This window comes from Pteropus medius, unplaced genomic scaffold, assembly GCF_902729225.1.
Source record: "Pteropus medius unplaced genomic scaffold, Ma_sr-lr_union100, whole genome shotgun sequence".
In the NCBI taxonomy this organism is placed as follows: Eukaryota; Metazoa; Chordata; class Mammalia; order Chiroptera; family Pteropodidae; genus Pteropus; species Pteropus medius.
Genome location: NW_024349797.1, coordinates 19,676,024 through 19,685,263, shown reverse-complemented (window position 1 = coordinate 19,685,263; position 9,240 = coordinate 19,676,024). Strand labels below are relative to the sequence as shown.

At 40.7% G+C, this 9,240-nt stretch overlaps 1 non-coding gene and 1 pseudogene across 1 annotated transcript; both read right to left on the bottom strand.

Annotated features, from left to right (window-relative positions):
• Positions 1-426: 426 nt before the first annotated feature.
• LOC120620023 (5S ribosomal RNA) lies at positions 427-545 on the bottom strand. The gene has a single exon (XR_005657732.1). It is a non-coding gene; the product is annotated as a 5S ribosomal RNA (ribosomal RNA).
• A 6,109-nt stretch (positions 546-6,654) lies between these two features.
• Positions 6,655-6,773, bottom strand: LOC120619879 (uncharacterized; annotated as a pseudogene).
• Between the last annotated feature and the right edge of the window lie 2,467 nt (positions 6,774-9,240).

Below are 9,240 nucleotides of genomic sequence, written 5' to 3'. Positions count from 1 at the left end.
TCACGGTCACTAGAAGTTTGGGACTGTTAAGTTTTTCCAAGATCTGACCGAAGGATCTGTTTTGGCCTGACATCCTTTCGTGCGTGATTCCAGAGCTTTCTCTACTGCTGAATGGACTGTCTTTTTCTCGCCTCTCTGCCCATATCCACCTTGCAGCTTGTGTGCACATCGTTCCCTCTGCCAGAAAACTACTAAAATCTCAACCACCTTATCCATTTAAACATATATAAATGTTACCCACACTTCCTTCCCACTAAACTGAAGACATCACAGGGAGCAGAAACTAGGTAGCTTTTATTTATTTATTTATTTGTTTATTTGTTTATTTATTTATTTATTTATTTATTTTTAGGTGAGGCAACCCTTGGTTGACTTCATAGATTGCAAGGAACTTGTCAGCTTACAATGCTTATTTTTTATTTTTTACGCCTACAGCACCTGTTCTTCCTAGGTGGTCTCCCATCCAAGTACTAACCAGGCCCGACCCTGCTTAGCTTCCGAGATCAGACGGGATCGGGCTTGTTCAGGGCGGCATGGCCATAGACAAGAAAGGGGTAGTTTTCATCCATCTGTTCTGTCCCTAGACTTAGTACATGATCAACATTGTTTAAATGAATAAATGAATAACTAGATACCTGGAGGATTCCATACACATTCGTTCTCCCAATGAGCTGGACTCTTTCCTTCCACTGAACTTTCAAACCTGTACTCTTTCTGAGTAACTTATCGCTCCTTATTTAACATTAGCTATATAGTATGCATTTGATATTGCCTTTATTACACTGCACGATTCACATGGAAGAGAATTATCATTAGCATCATAATGTCTAGCACGTGCTAGATGCTCAATGAATGTATGACAAATAAATAAATGGATGGATGAATGAACCTGAGTTCTTTCTTGGTGATTCTAACACGCTCCGAGCCTCATATTACTTCCTTCAGGTGGAAAGGGAGAGTGGGGATATTAATCTTAGAATGAGAAATGTCTTTCTCTCTTAAAAAGAGCTTGAAAGGCTTTAAATCAAGAGCCAAGAAGATTCAAGGTTAAGTAACGGCTTAAATCCTTGAGCAGTGTAGCTCTTCCTGCTCTTTTATGCATAGGCAGGAATTAAGAGCCTAATACCAGAATGAATAACTTGGGACTTAGTTGTAATATGAAGAAACATAAAAAAAAAAAAAAGACTGGACTCTGAATAGGAAATTATTAGAGTGTTATATCAGGTATCACACCGATCGTGTTCAATTGAGTGGAAGTGACCAGCCCTGAATCACTTTTCCTATCCATACAATGGGTATCGCTTCATTAATCAAGCTTAGCATTAGTGTAAAGAGAGTGCGTGTGATCGTGAGGCCTCATTATGTGGCCAATTCAGACATGCAATGCTAAGAACCAATTCATTGAAACCACAGGTTTCTCGACTCTGGAAACTTAAAAATAAATTGCAAATGGGCGAGCATCTCTCCCTGCACTTAGGATTTTGAGTAGGAGCACTTTGTGGGATAGACTGGCTGTGGCAGAGACAGTGAAGCCCAAATATCTCATATGCTTCTCTGTCTATTTTCCATCTCCTTTGAAGTTGGATCACTGTGTGGTGTGGATTCCTCCAGAAGCAGACACCAAGGTAAAGATCAATGGCCAGTAATATCTTGAGATAAGTGGGAGGAAGGAAAGACAAGAGTGTGGTAGTGAGCTCGCTTTCACTGTGGTCGACTGGAGCTAATGCTACTGAAGAATTTTGGAAATCAGTGTTGAAGGAACCTCAGGATTACCCTGCTGGAGTAGTAAGAAAGCTGGAAGTTTATCCATTATTTCTCCTTCCATCATTGGCTGAGGGCTGCTCTTAGAAGTCTGCTCTCGTGGCAGAGTAGAAGCTGGCACAGCAAGCAGTGCTGAGATCATAAACATGAATGCCAGTGAGACAGGAGCAGAGCACAGCTGTGCCAAGTTCTGTCCAATTGACCATAAGAGAGTGATATGGACACTGTCAGCATAAGATGTTTTTTCATCACCTCTTCTCTTCCATTACCATGGGGCGACTCAGCCACTTGTTTCAGATGGATCAACAGTGTGATGATGAATTTACTAGCCTGGATACCTGAGTGACTGTATGGAACACATCTCTCTCTCTGATCCCTTGGAATTTGTGCTGAATTTATAACGAGTGAGAATGCTAGTTGTTCTTCTCTTGTGACACTTAGCATTCATTATCTTGGTGAATATTCTAGACATTATAGATTTAGTCCTCAAATCATCCATATTCAGCCATCGTTAAGTTTCTACTAAGTGTTGGACATAAAACTAAGGGCTTTCATAATTGCCGACTAATCCTTACGACAACTTTTCACATGGATATTAATCCATTTTTAAAGATGAGGAAACAGCCTTAGAAATATTAATTAAGTTATCCATGTCACATAGCTAGTACATGGAGGGCTTAGGCACTATATATAAGATCATAAAGGTAATCAGATCGAACTGCAATGAGAGGCCAATTTGATTTATTCTATGCCTCAGCTAGGCCATTAAAGCAAGCCCCTTCCTGAACACAAGAATCTCCGTGATCGAGGCACAGTCTTCCAGGCTCCTCTGGTTTAGAGAAGTCCCTGCCTCTGAGATCCATAACTGGAGAAGAGTCCACGTGGATTTCAACTCAGCGTATGAGACGTGACCGTCACAACAAACAACATATAGTTTATTCGCACGATAAGAGCTTTCTTTCTAATCTGCCTCTTCTTCCCCTTCCTTTTTTATATTTTGAAATCTACCAAATGATTATCTGGAAAACTGGACAGCACCAATTCTGGAAGGCTAATATAAAAGGCACTTTCTACACGTTATGGTGTTTACATAGTAGGTTAAATCAATTAATGAATTAAATGATTAAAGACAATATATTTTATTCTAGTGCTTCTCAAACTTGAAATGCATGAGAACCCCTTGAAGAGATTGTTAGAACGAAGTCCTCTGAGCCCACATCTACAGATTCTAACTTAATAGACCTCTGATGGGCATTGAGAATTTGCATTTCCAACAAATTCCCAGGATCAAGATGACGATGTTGCTGGCCCAGGGGCCTACTTTGAGTAAGTGATATATTAATACAATATATATCCAGTGATTCCTTTTACCATAATTCTTAAACTTTACTAAAGCATATAGACTCACCTTCACTCTGCTCTTCTTTGCTGTTTGTGTAATTTCGATCTTTGTAACATTATCCATCACTTAGAGTCTTCTCATTTATTTTTCATTCACACAACAAACATTTATGGACTGCGGACTCCTTGCCAGGTGCTGTTAGGTGCTGGAATTTTAAATATAGTTAAAATACTGTCATTGCCCTCAAGAAGCTAGTGGTCAAGTAGGTGGATGGACACGAAGGGAATATATGGATCAGGGGACAGGGGCAGGAGTGTAGCCTGACAATAGTTTGAGTATCATGGCAGAGAGAGAACTACTTAGAGAAGGTGTAAGAGGTTCTAGTGTTTGACTCCCTGCATCTTTTTTACCTTCTTCTCCTTTTACTCTCTGTCTTCATCTTCATAATTGATTTGAATATTTTACATATTCCCACATGGGGATGGGAGGGGGAGCTCTCAAATCCCTCAGGCTCCCAAATAAATTCAAAGCATCCGCATTCATAAGCAAGTGCACCATACCCACCTTCTATTTAGAATATTAGCTGGCATCCAGTGCAATGTGCCAATCATTGTAAAAATAAATACATTACAGAGAGGTCCTCCAGGCACAAACGTTTCTCCTACTGGTCTAGGAACCCTGAGATGTTTCCCACGTCTACAGGAGAAGATAAGTAGAGAAGGAGTATCCATGTCTTTTAAAAGCCTTTGAAGAGTCCAGGGATCTGGGGCATTTGCTGCCTCCAATGGCCGAACTACCTGGGTTCCATCATTTGTCTAAGAGTGTGAACTACTCATTAAACCTATGAAAAGAAAAGTAGTTGAATAAAAAAGAGGGCTAGTTTTATATATTTGATAGGCATTTCTTGTTCTCACCTGCAATTAATTCTGGCCATTTTGGCTCCAGCTACAAGTCTTAAGTTTGCAGTCATAGCCTGCATTTTTCACCAGCTAGCTTAATGAAATGGTCCCCTTATTTCTGATTAGAATGTGCAGATCAGGACAATAAATCACCCATGCAGGCAACAGTTAGAAAGAGCCCAGTGCTGCATCTCTCTTCCCCAACCTTCTTCTCCACCAAGTCTGAAGAAAAATCTCAAGTCAACTGTCATTTTTTTATTTTATTATTTTATTTTATTTTTTAGCACATCATTGCTCAATAGGCAGAGTGTTAGGAAGTAGAGCTCCAAGGGAAACGATTTCCTTTAAAAATGATAGGGCTAGAAGAGTAGGTGAAATGACTCTTTTTCATGAGAAACTGCTGCATTGACAACTCTTTCTAGCATTTTTGGAAAGCAGAGGCATTTGCCCTCTGAAACATCTGGAATTTGGGAAGTTGAGATGCATGCCAGGTAAAATGAACACACTCTCATTTTTTCATTTGCTAATGTAGTTCTAAAACTTGTCAAGCAACCGAATCACCTCCTCAAGAAGGCTAAGAGCTTCTTCATAGCCCAGAGTTGATGACTCCTTGCCTTATTCTGTCTCTGGACTTTGGAAATATCTTTGTGGCTGAATCCTCTTAAAATACTACTGTAACTTGGCTGCTTAATGGCTTGTTTGCTTTAGTGAGCTATGGAATTTCTGTAAGAAATTGACTGGGCTTAGTCAATCCTAATAATGTGTTTACATATAACTGATGCTCAGTAAGCATTTAGTAAATGAAATGCAATGGATGGATATTTGATAAATGAATGAATTGATGGATGGATGGATGATGGATGGATGGATGGATGGATGGATGGATAAATGAATGAATGGATGGATGGTTGGATGGATTAGTGGAGAGGTGAGTGAGTGGGTAGATGAGTGAGTGGATGGGTGGGTGAGTGAAGGAATGGATGGATGAATGGATGGATAGATGGTTAAATGGTTGGAAGAGTGAGTGGGTAGTGGGTGGACGGAAATGTGCATAGACAGAAAAGTGAGTGATTGGGCAGACGGATGGAAAAATCAATGAATGGAATGCTGGTATAATGGATGGATAATAAAATAAGAGATTAATGAGTGAGCGATCCTAGGATTTTCAACTTATTACTCTTGGGCTCTTCATCTCCACAGACTAGTTCATTAGGGTGAAAAAAATTAGCCACTACATACATAATTTTGTGATAGAAAGTAGAGAGCCTCAGTAATTAAATTAAAAGAGATAGTTTACAGAACTTCAACCACTTTTAGAACTTAGAGAAATTATATGGAACTCTGTCTCCTTTTGAACCATAAGCCCACAGATAGTCTTTAACAAAATTTAAATATTTAGCAAACATTGGAGTTCAGAGTCGCACAAAGAAAACAAATTGAAAACTACATCTCCTCTCTGTCTCTCTCTGTCTCTGTCGCTGTCTCTCTCTCTCTTCCTCTCTCTCTGTCTCCCTCTCTGTCTGTCTCTGTCTCAGCCTCTTTTCCCACTGGAATGATCTTTTTACAACTCCACTCTGGTCATAAGTTTCCCTGTTCCCCTGTTATCTACTCTTCAGCGGTCCTCTAACGCTCATATAACAAAGCCAGCAGCTAACATGAGTTCTGCGGCTGCTCCTGGTCTGGCCCCTTCCCCTGTCCAACCTGTATCTCCCTTCCACACTCATACAGCACCAGCCACCCCAGACCAACTGTCCCTCTAATCAAGACAAACCAATCAGGAGTCAAGACCACACTCTCCATATCCCGGGCGTGTCACACACAGCATATTTCTTGATCTATATATGACAGTCGTACCCACATCAATAAATGTTAGCTCATTTTAAACTTTGAGTACCCTGTCCTCTGTCTTTTTTGGGGAAGTCCCATCTTGTGTGATGCTTTCTTTATGTCTCTAGGGCCTTATTGAGGGTATGGCCATGCATCTATTTTAAATGTTCCCTTATCACACTGTCGTGTAGTTATGTGCTTCTCTCAGCTCTCAACAAATAATGATGAGCTAATGTTTAGTGAGAACTTAATATGTGCCGGTCTCTATTTTAAATGCTTAAGTTCATTAGCTCGTTTTCTATTCTCAACAGTCCTGCGATGCACATATGTTATCATCCCCGTTCTTCAGATAAGGAAAATGAGGGTCAGAGCGGACATGGAACTGTTGTGACTCCCCCGAGAGCAGATACCTGCTTTTCTTTTGTAGTGCTTGGCACCTGTTTGGTGGTTAATAAATATCGAGTACACAGATGTCGATAAATTTGATCTCCATCGTTTGATCTTGAGCTGAGACTGATAAAGCGGCCGCCATCTTTCCATGTCATTTTCTGTATGATAATCAACTGACCTCTTCAAATTCCCATTTTTGAAATTCCTCATATTTTCCACTTACGAGTCATTTCCCTGGGACTTTTACAATATGTTTAAGCTAAAAATATGACATTATTTTCTCTTATTGCAATCCAGGATTTCCTTTAAGGTGGAAGTTTATGATCATGTGATGACATCTGTCCCCTAAAAGGTCTTCATCAGGTGAAATCTTTTTATTTTATTTATTTATTTATTTACTTACTTACTGATTGATTGATTGATTGATTGATTTTACACCTACAGCACCTGGTCTTCCTAGGTGGTCTCCCGTCCAAGCACTAACCAGGCCCAATCTTGCTTAGCTTCCGAGATCAGACGAGTTTGGGCATGTTCAGGGTGGCATGGCTGTAGACAAGGTGAGACCTTTTTAAACCCATTTCCTGTTTAGAAAAAAATAGTACACCTCACTGCCAGCGTTAACTTAATTTTACATAAACACAGGTCTTTGAGGCTGAAGCAAATCTGACTGGTTTTCAATCTGACAATAAAATATAAAAACTGTTCTTGGAGTTATTTCTAAACAGAACTCGTCTCTAATCCTGATGTGACGGAAATGTATCCATAAATCGGATTCATCAAATGAATCTTCGGCTAACAACTGCTCAAGAATGATGTTAACATCACACGTAGGAATGCTAGGATTTCTAGGATTTTACATTTTCTGCGATCGAGAATTACTATATTTGGTAAATAGAAATACTGCTACTAAAAACGGAATGCTATAAATAGAATGTCCTTTGTCTCCAAAGACTATCGATATACTAGAGCGATGCGAAAATAATAATAAAAGCGACATGTTCTGTGGCAAACTTTGGGGGTTAAGGTGAGGGCTGTAATCTGCTGGTTATCTCGGAGTAAACACTGCAGCCACAGGCACCGCCAGTGAGCGTTCTCGAGGCAAACAGGAAATAGGTTAAAAGAGAAACTGATGCACCGTCTTCAGTGATTTGGGGAGTATTTATAGCACTCGCCCCACTGTGCATTTCACTTACTCCACGTACTATATTCACAGGATTCGGAGACTGAACCTGTGTCTGAATTTCGTATCCCCGGTAGAATACTGACGTGGAGAGAGGTTCAGTAAATTCTTGACAAATGACTGAAAGGACTCTGCTGTCACTTAACTGCTCAGAACTCCAGTTTCATCCGCAAAATGGGTACAATAGGAGCAGCGACAGGCAACTCTGGGGAAACGTGTGGGAGAATGAATGTGAGAGCTGTGTGCAGCAGGACTGGCGTGTGGGTAGAAAGCCTCATGGGAGTCGCGAATGAGCTGGAATAAACCGAGTTCGAAGTCAGAGACACTAACCCGATTTGAGGTCTCACCTTGAACTCGATCCCTTTAAACTCTTTAAACTTCAGTACCCTGACTTGTAAAATGTGGATAATAATAGAATGTGCTCTACATTCATCAAATAAAGACACAGGACTACCAATTAATTTTTAATTTCAGACAAACAATGAATAATTTTTAATAAAGGTATGCCCCATGCTATACTCAGGACCTACTTAACTAAAAAAAGTGTTGTTTATCTGAAATTCAAATTTACCTGGTGCCCTTGCATTTTCTGTGAATTAGATGAAATAATACACATAGTAACATGTTGGCATGTGATATATTCTCAGTAATGTTCGCCATTATTTCATACTGTATGCGCGATAAATAGCAACTCCCAGGCTCTCTTCCCCTTTTAAAATAATCTACATTACTCCCATCCCCCTGCCACCCCCGGCCCATTCTCTGCCTCTTAATATACGCTGAGATGTCAGAAGGGGTCTTGGATGTAAAAAGGGAGCCAACAGCTGCCTTAGAAAGAAGTTGCTGTCAGTCGAATGAATGCTGAGCTAATAGGCCTATTAATAATGAGCTTTATTATAGGAGGCCACTTACGTTAATAATTCTCTGTATTTGGTATTTGACGCTGTGACATTTATACTGAGCTGAATGGTGGCTGTGCGTGCCTGTGTGTGTGTGTGTGTGTGCGTGTGTGTGTGTGCGTGTGTGTGTGTTTAAAGCCATTTAGCTCACTTTTACTCTGAATACAGCTGCAACATTGGGAAGCAAAATGTGTTTTATTTAAACATACACACTCCACGCACACACACATCTCATCTGATTCTGCTTTCCTGGATGTCTCTCAGCTTGGGTCCTTCAGAGACACTGCAGAGAGAGAAGACGGGGAGGAGGTTGCTGATCTGTTCTTACCTTTTCACCTTGGGATTGTCAATCCAATCTCCACCCCTGCCCTTGCAGCCCTGAGAAACTTCGGGTAGGTTTAATCTGATTTGCATACTGTGAATTCTCACAACAGTAGCAGGAATTGTGACAGGGCCTAATTAGCATCTCCACCCCCTCTCTTTGCCTCTTTTATATTTGACGACAGTGCCTGAGCAGTAGGGGAAGTTTAACTAAACCCAGATTAAAAAGTCATGCTCTGCTTCTGGAAGTCAGAGAAATCAGCATTAGCAGCGGGTGTTACTTGACAAGGAAGAGGTTTGGGCAGAGGGAATGTTTATTTATACAGCGGGGACTCCATAGCAAACTGCAGGGCAGACCCTTGTATTTAAATGCACCCATTGCAAGAGCCTAGAGAGCAAACATGAATTTTCTCAAGTGTCCCTCAATCCAGCATACCAGAGGGGGGAGCAACCTCTGTGTCCCACTGCAAATCTAGTGCCTTGAAATTTTCTCGCATGGATTAAACAGCTTATTCCAAAACACATGGAACGAAACTGAAAAAGGCCAAGTTCAACCTGCACCAGGGCTGTGTCCACTATGAGCTGTTGTCCTGCAATCTAAGTGTCACATTGGAGACTCAG